Source organism: Pelobates fuscus, chromosome 1, assembly GCF_036172605.1.
Source record: "Pelobates fuscus isolate aPelFus1 chromosome 1, aPelFus1.pri, whole genome shotgun sequence".
Classification (NCBI taxonomy): domain Eukaryota; kingdom Metazoa; phylum Chordata; class Amphibia; order Anura; family Pelobatidae; genus Pelobates; species Pelobates fuscus.
The window spans coordinates 392,339,828-392,357,688 of record NC_086317.1 but is presented as its reverse complement, the minus strand read 5'-3'; the positions used below and the strand labels follow the sequence as shown (position 1 = coordinate 392,357,688).

The 17,861-nt window shown below is 44.9% G+C and overlaps 1 protein-coding gene across 2 annotated transcripts in view; it reads left to right on the top strand.

The window, feature by feature from the left end:
- Positions 1–17,594: 17,594 nt before the first annotated feature.
- Positions 17,595–17,861, top strand: part of BAZ2A (bromodomain adjacent to zinc finger domain 2A) — a 74,176-nt gene continuing 73,909 nt past the window's right edge. For both annotated transcript variants that reach the window (XM_063427027.1, XM_063427013.1), the window contains exon 1: positions 17,595–17,660. The gene's annotated coding sequence lies outside the window, so the exon portion shown is untranslated. The remainder of the gene's footprint in view (positions 17,661–17,861) is intronic.

Below are 17,861 nucleotides of genomic sequence, written 5' to 3'. Positions count from 1 at the left end.
ATTCTTCCACCTTCAGAACGAAACAAATTGCACATGTCTAATAATCAAGATGAAACACAACACAAATGCATCAAATGCAGTGAGGATGTAATTGCTGTCTTGTGGAATATTGGATGCAACCAAGAAGAGGGGAAAGCCCTCTTGCAATGCATCATGAGGCCCATGGGAACTGTTTTGGGTCTTAAAACCTTAAAAATGGCTGCAACAATTCATCAGTTCAATGTAGAGAAAGATGTTACTTGGTCTTTCTGACAAACTGTAAGAATGAAGAAGAGATGTCAAGATTTCCTCAAGGAACTTTCATAGTACATTGTACATTGTAGATAAACAAAAAATACCTGACAACATCTAGGACAAGGGTAGGCACGTGTGCCATGCACGGCACTCGAGGTGCCTTTACACGGCACTCGAGGTGTCTTTGCACAGCACTCAAAGTTGCCAGAATCAAACAGGGTCTGGCTTATCAGGAGTCCCAGTGAAACTTCAGATATCTGCTAATATGAAAAGGTAGTGAAGGAAAATCCTCAATTTATGCATTGCAGCACGTAGAGGAAGTGATCTCAGAACACTTCCTCCCAGCACTTGTGAATGGGAATCCACACTGGAGTGGAGCAGCCAGCAGCTGCTGTTACAGCTCCTGTCCTCAACCTGTACCTGGCCAGCCTGGTCCCCACCGGACCCCAGGGAAGCCACCAACACTGCCAGATATACACAGAAATGCATAATAACCCTCCCCTCATACAAATAATAACAGCACACATACAAACATACACACAATCTGCACAAACGCAACACCACTAATAAACCACACACATGCACACAACCCCACATGTAGGCTCTTACATACAATACCCCAAACAGCCCCACACATACACACTTTACCAAACACACTTTGTGACATATCTCTCCACACACACAATTCCACAAGCAGCCCCCATACACAGCCCACATTCAAAGGTACACGATAACACAAACTACTCATAAACATATACAATATAATAGCACATATATGCACAAATACAATGATACAAAGCAACTGCAGTATAAAAAACACAAGCAGAATACGGCAACACACACACCTCAATAGAAATTGGACCGGCACGCTACGGGCCATCACAATCTTATTTCGGCACAGTGCTGCTAAAAGTTTACCTACCCCTGATCTAGGACATGCCAGGTCTCAGGAACCAGTTAGAAAGCAGGCTATATTGTTTTTGGCTAAGGTGGAAATCCAAAATTACTAAAAATGACCTGAAGTTGTACTGTATGTAGGAAGAAGACTGTTGGAGTAAGCAGTTCAGATATCCTTACTATTGGAGGAATTTCTAACAGTACCAGAACCAGAAGTAAGCAGAACCATTTTTAAGTTAAGCAGATAGTCAGTTTATTCTTGTAATAGTTCAAAAGGAGAGGAAGTCAAAGCCTTTAGGGCCAGAGGCAAGTGCCTTGGAGGTGACCAAACATCGACCAGAGGATAGATATTAAAGGACCACTATAGTGACAGGAAAACAAACTCTCTGAAACTGCTATGTTTACAGCTGCAGGGTTAACCCTAAATGGACCTGGCACCCAGACCACTTCATTGAGCTGAAGTGGTCTGGGTGCCTATAGTGGTCCTTTAAAGCCTGCAGTCAAAAATGTAGCCAGGTCCAGGTCTGTAAGGGCAAATAAAGCTGAGCCCAAACCATTCTAATGTGCAATCCCTTATCTATGTTACTTTGCAAAAATTCCAGGACGTTGGCTCTAGATAGGGATAAACTCTAAACCCTCCAAGATTTAGAAAAAGGTCAACCATATTCTGTGATGCAAGACTCAGGTTGATTTCTTTATTGTTGCAGCCGAGCAGAGAAAACCTCTTCTGAAACACTCAGGCTGGCTAGAAGTGCTGCTCAATTGTCAAGCCATCAAAAAGAGTTGAGCTAGAACAGCAGGCAAGTACACAGACCCTAGAAGGGTGCTCACCCGTGGCACTGCCCTCCTGCTCTACCCAGAGAAGCTTACCCTGCCCGATGAAGCAGACTTACCAAAGGCGCCACAGACTACGCCGCCACCCACCCGCAAGCAAACGCACGCGTCCATGCAAGGAGACGGCTGGCATCTGACTGAAGCCAACGAAACCCCAGTCCAACCTACAGACACAGCTCCATGTGGGGATCCTGAAGAACCAACACCCCTACCTACACTGGCTTATACAGGCAGCCTGGCCCGGACTGGCCATCGGGCACATCGGGCAAATGCCCGGTGGGCCGCGGTGGCCATGGGCCGAGGCCGGCAGGGGAAGTCCCAGGATCTCCCCTGCCGGTCTATGCGGGGCCGGCACTATCCGAGCGCCGGCCCCGCTGTTTTCAATGAAGGGCCGGGGCCGGTGAGGAGATCAAAGATCTCCCTCACCGGCCCACTTGGACAGACCTGCGGCACATGCGGCTGGGGAGGGAGGTAGAGGACCCGGCGGAGCTCTATCTTGCAGCTCCGCCGGGTTCCTCTCGCGAGATCCGGCGCGTTGCCATGGCAACGACCGGATCTCGCGAGAGTGAACTCTAGCCCGCAGGCTAGAGTTCACTCACCACTGGACCACCAGGGATGCTGTCGGAGTGCGAGTTCCGGTCCCCCCCCTCACTCTCCCAGGTTCCAGCGTGCCGGTCCCCCCCTCCCAGGCTAAAGGTAAGAAGGGAGAGGGGACATTATAACTGCTTAATTTTTATTTTTTTACCCCACACACACACAATCCATTCAAACATTCACACACAGCACTATCACACACAGCACTCTCACTCCCATCACACACAGCACTCTCACTCCCATCACACACAGCACTCTCACACCCATCACAGCACTTTCACACACAGCACTCTCACACCCATCACACACAGCACTCTCACACCCATCACAGCACTTTCACACACAGCACTCTCACACCCATCACACACAGCACTCTCACACCCATCACAGCACTTTCACACACAGCACTCTCACTCCCATCACACACAGCACTCTCACACCCATCACAGTACTTTCACACACAGCACTCTCACACCCATCACACACAGAACTCTCACACACATCACACTCAGCACTCACACACATCATCCACAGCACTATCACACTCGGCACTCTCACACACATCACATTTAGGACTCACACACACATCACACTCAGCACTATCACAAAACACATCATACACAGCACTCTCACACACATCACACTCAGCACTCACGCACATCATCCACAGCACTATCACACTCGGCACTCTCACACACAGCACTCTCACACACATCACATTTAGGACTCACACACACATCACACTCAGCACTATCACAAAACACATCATACACAGCACTCTCACACACATCACACACAGCACTCTCACACATCATCCACAGCACTATCACACTCGGCACCCTCACACACAGCACCCTCAGCACTCACACACATCATCCACAGCACTATCACACTCAGCACTCTCACACACATCACACTCAGCACTATCACAAAACACATCATACACAGCACTCACACACATCATACACAGCACCCTCATACACAGCACCCTCACACACATCACCCATCATACACACATACTGCACCCCTCACATACACACCGAACCTCCCCAACACACTGCACCACACACACACACAATACTTCCAAACATATATATATACACACGCACACACACTACATTCCTGACATACACACTCTGGATACCCTATACACACTAGATTCCTTGTAAGCAAACACATACTACACCCCTAAACACACACTCTCTAAAACACTACATCACATACACACACACACACACACACACACACACTATAGCCTGTATGCACACACTTGCTACATCCCCTATACACACATTCTCTACAGACCCTAGCCACATATGCATTACATTACACCACAAACACAACACGACTAAAACCGACCTTATTACACAATACCAAACCACAATCAGCTCACTCTATACACACACACACACACAATCCCACAAGCAGGCTCCAAACACAGCACAATACTCTTTCCTGGCATTTTTGTCTCCTGGTATCCATTTATAGAGACACCAGAGACAAGTTGCAAGGAAACACAGTGCAAGCATGTTATTAAATTTGCTTGCACTGTGCAGAACAAATACAGGGCTTTTTTGTCATGCTAGAGCTCTTTAGCAGAGCTCTGCGCATGGTCTGCCCTGGCCTGCACTTTGAGAAGGGGGCGTGTTTGTCGTTAGTGACGACAAAACACACCCTCTCTGCCCCGCCCCTTCTTAGTGGGCCGCTGTGATAAAAAAATGCCCGGGCCGAATTTTTATCCCAGTCCGGCCCTGCAGGCAGCGAGAGGGATCCATCAGGCCCCGTCGGGAGGGCACACCTACGATCACTCTTCACAAGCCGGTGAGCAGACAGGTCTAATACCGGAACTCTCTGCACTGCCCACCCGGGGTATTGGCTGAACTTAGCAATGACTGGTATAGGCTATACTCCTGCTATGTTTTTAGCACCTTCTCAGCCCTCCACTTTCCTTCTCCCCTTGTTCGCTTTAAATATTGTGGGGCTTAAGCCTGTCTAATATAGATTCGAATATTACATAGCCTACCACATAAGCCCCCATCGTCAAACTGTGAACAGACCGTAATTCGCCTATGTGGACTGTAAACCCCAATCCATAGCTGCTCACATCCCACTATTGCCTTTAACTTGTCCACGAGAGCGTGGTGGGGCCACCATGATAACATCAATAATGATATATATATATCAACTAAGCTATGCATGTCTACATATTGTCAGTCCAACACAAATTTCCTGTTATGCTTTTCAAGACAATAATGTTCACACTCTTGTTATCTTCTCTACTACAGAAAAAAAAGTGCAGCATATCTTGTCATTTACATGTATACCAACTGTCATGTTATTCACCAATTTTGCCTTGTATCATTAACTCTGCACTTTGAAAATAAAGAATAATAAAAAAAAAAAAAGAGTTGAGCTGAAAACTAATGATAAACTGAAACATGCGATAACAGTGTTAGAGACAGAGGTATCTCCAAGAGAGGATTCCATACTATATGGTAGAAGACGACGGAACCAAGGCCTCTTTGGCATTACAGGATGATTGCTATCACTTCCACTTTTCAAATCTTTTTTTTTTTTTTTGTCAATCTTTCTTTTATTGAAGCATATTAGGTGGGATACAGAAACAAAGAGAGGGAAATGCAAAAACGAATTACATTAAAGGGTACGTACATCGGTAGCTTAAGAAATTACATTTCCTGAGTGATGATGCTTCTTTTTTAATTATGTTAACGTGTCGTGTAACAAAAGCGTGTTGTAGCCAGTATCAGTGTCTATCCTGATAGGCTATAGGAGAGTAACATTAGGCTATGCAAAACTTAGGCACAAAGTAAATAAGGAGTGTGTAAGGTCACAGCAGAAAAAATAATGAGTGGTATTCGCCGGGTACGTGCTAGCATTCCTTGTACTGTGTTATGAGGGATTGCACCATTCCGTACAGTTGTAATAATCCTCAGCCTGGCTAAACAGTGAGGGCTTTCATAAAAAATTAAACATGCTTAATGATAAAACTGACAGCATAAAAGTGTAGTTCAGGCATAGGCAACCTTTGGCACTCCAGATGTTTTGGACTACACCTCCCATGATGCTTTGACAGCATTATGGGTGTAAGAGCATTATGGGGGATGTAGTCCACAACATCTGGAGTGCCGAAGGTTGCCTATCCCTGGTGTAGTTGCTGCACATTCTTAAGTGATTATGGTCAAGCTAAATAAGATATCAGCTTGTAAGAATATAGGTCACCTGCAGTATGGCTGCTCGTTATGTGATACGGTTGCCTATTGCCATATCTGTATAGTGCTCTAGGTGAGATAGCTTATAAAATAAAATAAACAAAAGCAGAACAAAGGAACACAACAAAACAAGCTTAACTGAGGCCCCTAGGGTCTCTCAAGGCGATGCACTCTGCCCCCTCGGCCCTTCTCTCCGCTTGAATTTGGGAAGGCGTTTAAATCAGGATTGCAATGGACTAGTAACATTTAGACATAACGCTCATAACCACAAACGGTAAAAAAGGAGTGCTGGGTCAGATACATTACCCCATATGGGTCAAAGGGTCTAGGGAGAGGAAGGCCTGGATTGAGGGGGGTACATACAGTGTTGGAGAGTTAAACACCTCAGTCCATAAGGCCAAGAGCTGATATGGCCAACCCCCGATATTGGTCGGAGTGTAGAGCAGCTGCAAAAGTTTGGGGGTGTCACGGTCTGGTAGCGTGTCGTCAGTCCTAGATCTGAGGTTCCCTTTTCAGCCCACACCGAGGCTTGGGAGTGGGCGGGGGCAGTACAGAGATGGTGGTGTGTGAGGGTATTGTGTAGCTACCCTGGGGGGATGATCGTAGTAGTGCCGTGGGCCCGGGTCGCATTGGTGAGTAGGCCCGTCCATGCGGTGTGTATAGCTGCTTCGGCCCTTAGTCGGCACTTGAGTTGGGTCTGTCCAGTTATGTACGTAGTGACCGCCTAGCTGGGGATGCATACCGGAATTACAGTCCAATCGTGATGAGACGTGGCGTCTGGGTATCGGGTCTCCTCTCCTGCCCCGGAGCCTTGTGAGAGCTGGTGCCCTCCTGCCACGAGCCTGGGACCCATCTCGGTCCAGGTTCGTCCCTTTCGGGAGGTTGCGGTGAGCCTTGGTAGTGAGGCTGGGGCGTCGTTGTGCTGCTCGCCGCCTGTGTGGCCGGCACCTTTGGGCCTTGTGCCCTGTTGCTCTCGGCCCGGGAAGGCGCGTGGTATAGGGTACATTTGCTTGGGACTTATTGGTGCCCTGAAGAGGAGTTCCAAACCCCCGTTTGCCATCGGTCACATCCCGTTCGGGTAGTACGCGGCGGGGTGTCCTCGGCTGTAAGCATGCCAGCAGCTTGGCCCAGAAGCGGTCGAAGGCTGCTTCCAGGGGGTCCCTTGGATGTCCATCAATACATGTCGTGTCCCTTTGCTGCAGCCGCTTGTTTCGCATCTCCGCGTGTGAGTCCGCCATCTTGGAGGCCCTCAGTTTCCCTTCGTACAGTACAGGCGTTGTGCCCGTCATGAAGCATGGTGTTTGGGGCACTCCGTCTGGCGGAGACCGGGATAACCCCCACCTGTCCACAGGGGGAGGTGAGTCGCAGTCGCTTGAGACGTTCAGCCTCGGGTAGGAAGGCGGCCGCCCTTCCTCTCTGTCTCCTCCGTTAGGCCGCATTCTGCCGCTGCGGTTCCCGGTCATGCCGGTTGTCGAGAGGTATCAGCAGGTTCGTGCCCTCTTCCCCAGTCCAGGGGGTTGATTGGTAGGCAGCTGTCGTTGCTGTATTCCCAGTTTTTGGCAGAATTTGATCCCTGACAGCAGGAGCTCGTGCTGAGTGCGTCTTGTTAGTTTGGCAGTCAGGCCCCGCCCCCCCACTTTTCAAATCTTGAGAAGATGCCAAGTTAGAAGATTTGGAGACAAAAACATAATCTAGGGAGAATCTCTGCGTTAGTTACAAGCCGGGTCTGGTACACAGGAACTACTGAACAATTGTAATGCAGAGTCACGAACAAGCAGGGTCTGGTACGCTGAATTACTGGAATAGCAAACAGGACTAGAATAATACTCTTAAACACTCTTTAATTTTTTAGTATGTCATAAAGATATATTTTTAATGAAATACTGATCAAGACCGAGTTGGAATTAAGTTGAAATACCAGAAAAATCCAAGCATATTATATTAAAAAGTATGGACTACTTTGTCTTCTAGACAAGCCTGGGGTTGACAAAAGGCCAGCTGTCCACTTCTGTCCAATCCCAGCATGCTGTCACAAATGACGGCTGTGGGATTAAATCATGGATATAAGGAGAACCCTGCGGGATCATCCATAAACCTCAGTGTTGTATTAATGCAGCTTCTGGCAACTGAAGCACTAGAAGCTGAAGAGAACCTGTAGGACGATGATGGTGGTGGCCGTGAGAAACAGCCTGAGGTAAGTAAAAATTACATTTACCTACACCCCACGGCCACTGGCACAAACCTGATCTGTTAGATTGTAGGGATGTGCATGGGAAAAATATTCGCTTTGGTTCGGCATTCCGAAATTCAGGACTTCAGTTCGGTTTGACTCTTTGGAACTTTGGGACAGTGTAGGGTTAGGGGTAGGGTAGGGTTAAAGGTAGGGTGAGGGGTAGGGATAGGAGTAGGGTTGGTTTAGGAGTAGGGTTATGGGTAGATTTAGGGGTAGGGTAGGGTTAGATGTAGGGTTAGGTTAGGGTTGGTTTAGGAGTAGGGTTAGGGGTAGGTTTAGGGTAGGGATACCCTACCTCAACCCTGTCCTGTTTTGCCACATTTCAGAAATCCGAAGTACTTCAGCACTTCGGTTCAGTTCGGCATTCCGAAATTCGGCACTTCGGAAGCATCCAAATGCCTGAATTTGCATTCGGAACGAAACGAATTGCACAGGTCTATTTGATTGTGACAGGTACATTTAAGGGCCTAGAGACCACAAAAGGGCACTGTCTATAGGTCTGTGGCATTGTGTGTATATGGCCTGAATGTTGTGTTATGTATGTGTATGGGCCGTCTGGGATTGTGTGTGTGCATGTGGGTTGCTTATAGTATTTTTGTGTGGTAGAGTGCTGTTGTGCAGGCTTGGAAAAGGCTCTATTGTCGAGCTGAAACATTGCCACTTTTAAACCATTGAACCCCTACTGAAGTAAGTTACTAACTGTATACTGCATGTCTGGTCACTAAAGGGTTAAAAACAGTGCCCAAATTATCAGTGCCCAAATTCTGAATGGCAAGGAGTTGACAATTCTTGTTGGAAGTATATATTCAGTGTGTACACAAAAATATATTTTTTAATTCAGTAACGATGCAGACTGCATTTTTGCTTTTTAGGTTCAAATGTTTAGAACTATGCCTAGATTTGTTTAAAAGACAAAACTGATTTGGCTTTCAACATGGCCCCTTCTTCATATTATCTCCTCATAACTTCCCCTAATGCCCAATCATGCCAACAGGTACTATCCATTTATGGATTCTACTATATCATGGTGCCTGTTTGGTCATTATTAGAAGCAGAGCTGCCCAATAAACAATTGTTGGAAGCAGATAGTTGAAAGCTATTGTATATATAAATAATAGATAACAGCAAAAAAGAACACATGCAGCCTTAGGATACATAACAAGAAATATATGGAGTCCAGAATCCACATCTGGTTGCTATAAGATATCACAGAGCCTTGGTTGTATCACTATCTTTATTTCATCCATCCAGCGTTGTCAAGATGTCATCTTTTTAGAGCAGAAGAAAGAAGAGACATGCACAAGTGATTTATACATACTATGGCAGTCTTCAAATGAATACTCTATAGGAAAGCTTGCATTCCCCATTGCACATACTCTGAACAAGACGAAATGCAAAACATCTCCAGAGGCCGAAGTGAGAAGTACATGATAGAATAAGAGGTGTACGTGTTGTACATTTTAAAATGATGTTTCTCAAATATTCATCAGCTTATTAAGAGAAATAGATAGATACATACGTTATATATCCATCAATCCATGGATATGAATCATTATGTCAAATGGTAGATCGTGTTTTTAAACCCCATACAGCATGATGCAGATGCACTATGTGAATAACACTACTGTTCTGTCCAAGATTAGTGGGAGTTATGCTTCTAGACAGCAGCTGCTACTACCATCATCATCTGCTGCCATTTCAATGATATTGCGGGAGTGGAGCAGAGTAAAAACCATGCAATCCTGTCTCTCCAACCCATACCAGTATTGTGAGATAAACTAAATTATTGGTAGTTGCTGCAAATAACAGCAGTTCTACGGAAGTGTAACTTTCACCAACCTTGTGTATGTATGTCCTTGAAGAACCTCAACCTTAACCCTACACCTAACAAATGAAGGGATCTAAAAACACATTGAAGTCAAGCAAGAGACAATAAAGCCATTTCAGCATTCTGGAGACATTTAGAAACCTCTTGACATTCAGTTTTGTAGTTTATTATGTTTACAGAACCCTGTAATGGCATTATTTATCCCATAATACCTTTATCTATGAAGTGAGTTAAAAAGTGGAAGTAAAATATAAGCTCCAAGCACGAGTCATGGATAAATGGCCACAATGTATAAAGAACCGACGTTAGGGTTAAAGGAACACCCCAAACATAGAGGTGTTTTGTGGAATTGCAGTGATGCCCCCAGGGCCGCCACCAGAAATTTTGGGACCCCTAACTCAGCTCAGGGTCTGGGCCCCCTGGGGCCGGCCTCCAATCCCGCCCACAGGGTCCGCCTCCAAATCCCGCCCACAGACACAAACACAAACGACACACAGACACAAACACACACACTGATACAAAAGGACACAGATACACACACACAGATACATACTAACAGACACACATACTGAAACAGACGTACATGCATATAGACATACCTACTGACACACACATACTGAGACATACACACATATACAGACACACAGGCATACATAGTGACAGACAGACACATACTAACATACATACAGACACACATGCATGAGGACATACAGACACATACATTCATACACACTGACATACATACAGACATACATACATACATTCATACAGACATACAGACACTGACATCCATACACACATACATACATTCATAATGGCATACAGACATACGTACATACATTCATACTGACATACATGCATACTGACATCCATACGTTCATAATGACATGCAGACATACATTCATACTGACATACAGACATACATAATGGCATACTGACATTCATTGATACTGGAATACATACATATAGACATACATGCATACATTCATAATGACATACTGACATACATACATACGGATATACATGCATACAGACACTGACATCCATAAACACACACACATATACGTACATACACAGACATACATTCATAATGGCATACAGACATACATACATACATTCATACTGACATCCATCCATACATACATACACACAGACATATGTTCATAATGACATACAGACATACATAATGACATACAGACATACATTGCTACTGGCATACATACATATAGACAGACATACATACTGACAGACATACAGACATAATGACATACAGACATACATTGATACTGGCATACATATATATAGACAAACAAATACTGACAGACATACAGACATAATGACATACAGACATACATTGATACTGGCATACATACATATAGACAGACATACATACTGACAGACATACATACTGACAGACATACAGACATAATGACATACAGACATACATTGATACTGGCATACATATATAGACAGACATACATACTGACAGACATACAGACATAATGACATACAGACATACATTGATACTGGCATACATATATATAGACAGACATACATACTGACAGACATACAGACATAATGACATACATTGATACTGGCATACATATATACATACATACAGACATACACAGTTCATTTTTCAGCCACCCTCCACAAAGAACTACAGTGAGTACCTGAGTACAGGAAGAAGAAGTTCTATAGATTCACTTCCAATTATAAGATGGAGAACTCCAGCTTGCAGTGTTCCTCCTGGGGTCGGTCCATGTCCTCCACCCACTGTGACTGTATGTCTGAGACCATAGGCATGGCAGGAGTCAGGGAGCTCAAGTGATCGCTAGGGAATCCAGGCACAGAATCAACTCTCATAGCTCCTGCAAGGTAACATCCAGAGCAGGTATATGACCAAGGGTTTTAACCCCTTCCATGCCGACAGCCTGGTAAACCTACTGGACAATCTAACAGGCCAACCATCTCCCCCTAGGAGTGTCTCATAAAATAAAAAGGTGTTCAGAGGTTTAAGTGAGGTTAATGCGTGGGTTTGTGGTCACTAATTGTGCATTAACCCTGAGTGTTACTCAGCTTGTCAGAATTTCAGAAGGCATTTAAAAGCTTAATGATTTATCTTTACTATTTAAAATACATTAACCCATGAGTGCCAATGTAGGGGTGGGGGGGGGGGGGGGGATTTCAGAAGGCATATACAGAGTTAATGGTTTAACTTTTCCATAGGAGGAATTATTGCAATTCTAAGCACTGGTTAACTACTAAATAAAGTACTGGCACCTTACATGGGTATTAGAATAGGAAGGGATTACAAACAAGGCATGGACAACTTTTTATCCCATTTTTTTCCAGAAAGCCCAGCATATGGATGTACTTAGAAATGGAGGTTCCAGTTCAGCCCAGAGACTCTGTACAGTGAACATTGAATGCATGTGGCTCCATATAACACCCTTATTCTGATACAGATGGCTCCAAACAACATCATTGTCCTGATTCAGGTGAAGTAGTAGAGTACTTACAGTAACATAGTAACTGCTATTCTGTGTCTGTATGCAGAGAGTGAGGGGTACGGCTCTCCCTCCCTGCCGGGCGCGCGCTCCTCCCCTCCCACGCGGAGTGATCTGGGAGGAAGTGACCACTTCCTCCCAGCAGCACTTGCTGCGGCTGCAATTTATTTTATTTTTTTTAAAGGGGCCCTGTCGCGCTATACCACGGCCACAGCGCTGACCGGGCCCCTGAAGATATAGGGCCCATTTGGTGGCCCTAAGTGTGTGGGCCACCCGATGGGCCCCCTAAGGACCGCCGGGCCCGTGACAACCGTCATGGTTGTCACCCCCTGATGGCGGCCCTGGATGCCCCCATCAAATGTTTTTTTCATAGAGAAGCATTAATTGAATGTTTGATGTCCTCATGCAATGTGTGAGGATGTCTAATGTCATAAACAAAGTCTGACTTGGTTCTCACTGTGAAAGCACCATCTAGTGGCTGTCAGTGCAACAGTCACTAGAGGTGTGTCTATCCCACAATTTAAACATTGCCCTCCGAAATGGCAATGTTTTACACTGTGGGAACAAAAATACCAGGTGGTCTGAGTGTTTAGAGTGGTCTGTTAGAAACAAAAAACACCAATATCTTCATGCCCTCTCCACCAACTGTAGAGATCCTGGGGTAAATAGTTCCACGGTGCTTGGAGTGTTTTGGTAAGAGTTCTTGGTCTAAAAAGTCTCGGAGCCATAGGGGAGGGGGACGAAGCAAGTCCAAATTTGACGCAATTCGCATCCCATAATCGAAGAGAGTTAAGGATGGCCGGGCATGTCGCCCTTATCATGGGCCTATGTTCTTTTGGTACCCATAACGTGAATTGAGGGACATCGAGACCCACCATCAAGGATTCAATTTCCACCCACCTCCGTTCCCCAACAGGGAATGCCACATGGCCACCTGAGACAGTTGGGCCGCTAAGTAGTAATAATACAGGTTTGGTAGACCCAGACCCCCTCTATCTTTACGCCTATACAGAATTTGTCTGGCTATTCTATGTCTCTTATTGTGCCACACAAAGTCACAGATCACTCTCTGTAACGGCATCAGTTGAGATTTCGTGACACGGGCAGGGAGAGCCTGAAATAGAAATAATATGCACGGGAGGATATTCATTTTCACAGAGTGAATACGTCCTAGCCAAGAGATAGGTTTGTCCGACCATTTTTCCAAGTCACCTATCAGGGTCCGCAGCATGGGGTCGTAGTTGCTAGAGTATAATCGACCTGGATCTGCCGTGAGGTGGACGCCTAAGTATTTTAAGGAGTTCGATTCCATCCGTATTTGGTACGTTTCCTTTATCAGAGCTTCATCAGCCGCCGTTAAGCCTATAGGCATCGCGCTGGATTTCTGGATATTTGCCTTGTATCCGGACAGACCCCCGTATTCTTGTATGACTCCCTGCAATGCCGCTATCGACTCAATCGGGTTCGTTACGATGAGGAGGACATCGTCCGCATAGGCAGAGACAGTGAATTCTCCCCCCCCAATCCTAACCCCACTAATGTTTGGATGCCTGCGTATCGCCTGTAGTAAGGGTTCCATAGCCAGTACGAAAACGAGGGGGGCAGAGAGGGCACCCCTGTCTGGTTCCGTTGTGCAGTCTGAAAGGATTCAGTGGGGCCCCTGTTATCTGTATCTGTGCCCTCACATCGTGATACATTGCTCTCGTGACTTGCATGAAGTCTTCCGGAAATCCGAGGTGTTTCAATACCGAGAACAAGAATTGCCACCTAACCCTATCGAAGGGCTTCTCCGCGTCGATAGAGATCACTAGAGAAGGTGTTCCGGTTGCCACTTGTTTCCAGATGAGGTCGACATTCCGTCTGGTGTTTTTGAATAATTGCCGTCCTTGTATGAATCCGACTTGATCAGCGTGGATAAGTGAAGGCAGAAGCGGGTTCAGTCTAACTGCCTGTATCTTAGCCAAGATCTTTAAGTCATGATTAATCAACGATATGGGCCTGTAGTTTTCAGGGTGGAGCAAGTCGTTCTCTGGTTTGGGCAACAGTACGATCGTGGCCAATGCCATCTCTGGGCCTAGGCGTCCCCCTTGCCTTAAGTAGTTGAAGAGTGCCACCAGTTGGGGCGTGAGCTCTTCTCTAAAGGTCTTGTAGTACGTCCCATCGAATCCGTCCGGGTCCGATGTTTTGTTACCCTTCAGATTCAAAATTGCTCTGTCGACCTCTTCCTCACTGATTTTCGCGGCTAGGCTTTCCGCTGCCTCCCCTGTTAGTTTGTTCATACCCAAACCGTCCAGGTACTTCAAGATGTCGTCTTCCCCTTGCCCCTCCCGGGCTTGCCCGTCCGGTGTGTGATTGTACAGTTGTTTGTAGAAATCCTCAAAGACCTTTGCGATATCCGTCGGCTTAGTTTTTTTTGTGTGTTTGGTTATGTCATGTATGTTTGTTTTTTTGGGTTTTTTCACACATTAACTTTGCCGTCCCAGGCCCTCCCCCCGAGTAACGATGGCTCTATGGGTTGGGTTTTTCGTGGTAGCCGTACAGTGGTTACCTTCCTAAACTCACAGGGGAAAGCAGAACACCAACATCAATAGTGGCGTAACAAACTTAATGACTAAAATACACTTACAAGAAGACAGTGGATTCAGGCATATCTCCACCATAAGTGGACCACAGTTCCAATTGGGCAGAAGGTGGAAAAGGACAAAAAAAAACTAAATAGATAAAACCAAGAAATGTATAAAAACAATAACAATAACAAATAAATACCCAAATAAAGTTCATAAAATGCATTTCTTCCACAGAAAGGACTTCTTCAGGGATCATCTTATAATTGGAGATTATAAATTGCATTTTCAGTTAGATTTAGAGAAACAAATTGAAGCATTCATTGTGTTGAGATATTTCAATTGGTTTTATTTCATGTGTTAATTGCAAACAGCTGAACGTCTGTAGATTTTGACAATAAACCTGATTTGCAGTGGGGGTTGAATAATTTTGATTACAACTGTACTATACAGTTGTCCTCCAAAGTTTGTATATCCTTGGACAATTGGTACTACATGTACCAATTTTTTATTTAAAATTCTTTATTTTTCATTCCACATATGAAAAATACATAGACATATATCATAACCATCATATGTGCTTGCACAGGGTCGTCATCTTCAACAAAGTATAAGCGTGTGGAACGTTTTTATGTATTTAAGGTTGTAACGTAATGCAATGCATGTAAGACACTTTAGGGTTTCCCCGTAGGAGAGTCGAGTCACATATATTAATATTTCCTAACAGAGGATACTACTCCCCTGGAGGGATATACTTCTCTCCCAGATTTTCCTGTGTAAGTGGAGGGTACATTGATAATTACTGGGTGAGAGGGGGGGGGCTATATTAAGACAACAGAATTATCGTTAAGTGGCAACTAACTGTATGGAGCTCTAGTTAGAGGTATGTGTAAATCTCTCTGGGCGGTGTGTTAAAGACAGACAACTCCTAACAGTGTAGTTGGGTAGATAGCATAAAATATAAAAAATAAAAACCAAACATAAACATTCTGTAACTTTGCCGCTATGAATAACTGCTATTGAGGGAACTGCAGTCTGAGGTCTTGGTGGCCCCTTGTATGACAGGTAAGTCCTGGGACACTCTCAGCTTGTCAGGTCTTCTCCTGTGGATATGTTGGACGTCGGGATAGTCGAGGAATGAACTCTGGTACCACAGAGGGATCCAGTCGGAAGAGACCCGATGCCGCCATCTGGGGAGATTCTGCAAGTCCCAGTTTGCTTAAGTGCGTCTCCAGCTCGGAGAAGCAGCGAGCTCACTGCTTCACAGTGGGGATGGTATTTTTTTGACTAAAGGCCTTGTTGACCCCTCTCTAAACATAGCGCTTATGGTTATGACCATAAAGCTCTATTTTGGTCTTGTCACTCCAAATTACAGTGTGCCAGAAGCTGTGAGGTGTGTCAAGGTGTTGTTGGGCATATTGTAACTGGACTTTCTTGTGGCATTGGCGCAGTAAAGGCTTCTTTCTGGCAACTCGACCATGCAGCTAATTTTTCTTCAAGTATCCTCTTATTGTGCTCCTTGAAACAACCACACCGTCTTTTTCCAGAGCAGCCTGTATTTCTCCTGAGGTTACCTGTGGGTTTTTCTTTGTAACCCGAACAATTCTTCTGGCATTTGTGGCTGAAATCTTTCTTGGTCTTCCTGACCTTGGCTTGGTATTAACAGATCCCCGACTTATCCACTTCTTAATAAGTGTTTGAACAGTACTGACTGGCATTTTCAAGGCTTTGGATATATTTTTATATCTTTTCCCATCTTTATAAAGTCCCATTATCTTGTTACACAGGTCTTTTGACAGTTCTTTTCTTCTCCCCATGTCTTAGTATCTAGCCTGCTCAGTGCATCTATGTGAGAGCTAACAAAATCATTGACTATTTATACACAGACACTAATTGCAATTTAAAACGCCACAGGTGTGGGAAATTAACCTTTAATTGCCATTTTAACCTGTTTGTGTCACCTTGTGTATCTGTAACAAGGCCAAACATTCAAGGGTATGTAAACTTTTGACAGGGCCATTTGGGTGATTTCTGTTATCATTATGATTTAAAAAGGAGCCAAACAACTATGAGATAATAAATGGCTTCATATGATCACTATCGTTCAATAATATAATATTTTCAGCATGATCACTCATATTTTCAAAATCAATGCCACCATTTCACAATTTTTGCCAGGGTATGCAAACTTTTGAGCACAACTGTATTCTGTGATTTCCTACTAAACAATTGCCCACTACCATGCTGATGGATTGTCCTTTAACTTTATTCTCTCTTTAGATATAAAACTGTTTTGTAACATGATTATTCCTCTACGACCATTACTTGGTTTCATTTTTGTCCCGCTGCAGAATAAAAATAACAAAAAATAAATAAAAAATATTCCAAGTGAGTTCCTTGACAGTAAAAAAGGAGTTAAACACCACACCCCCCTTACACTTAGCTCAAGCTATACTAGCAAATAAATAGCCCTTCTCCCAGCTCTCTAACCCCTCTCTCTAATCATGAAAATAGATCCTGCATCTTTAAATAATTCATGTTAATCTAGCTGCAAGATGGAAATGACGGGCTGTGAATACAGTGACATCAGCAGCAAAGCAATAACAGCCACCTGCTTCCACTGAGACACATCCACAGAGAGAGAGAGAGAGAGAGAGAGAGAGGGAGGGAGGAAGCGACCGAGCAACACTCCTACCTAACCCTTCATTACACTTCTGCTACAGACAGGCTCTCCAGGTGAGTTACCTGCCCCCCATTACACCTCTGCGTCCTCATTCACCCTCCTCCCCCTCTGCTCTCATCCGCCCCCCTCCTCGCCCTTCTAACACAGCACTTTGGAAGCAGCTCCTGTCTATTTCCTGCAGCTGCTCGGCAGTAGTGTTTGTCTGCTGGGTCCTAGAAATATCATCGTGCTTTTCACTACTGCTGAGCATGGCA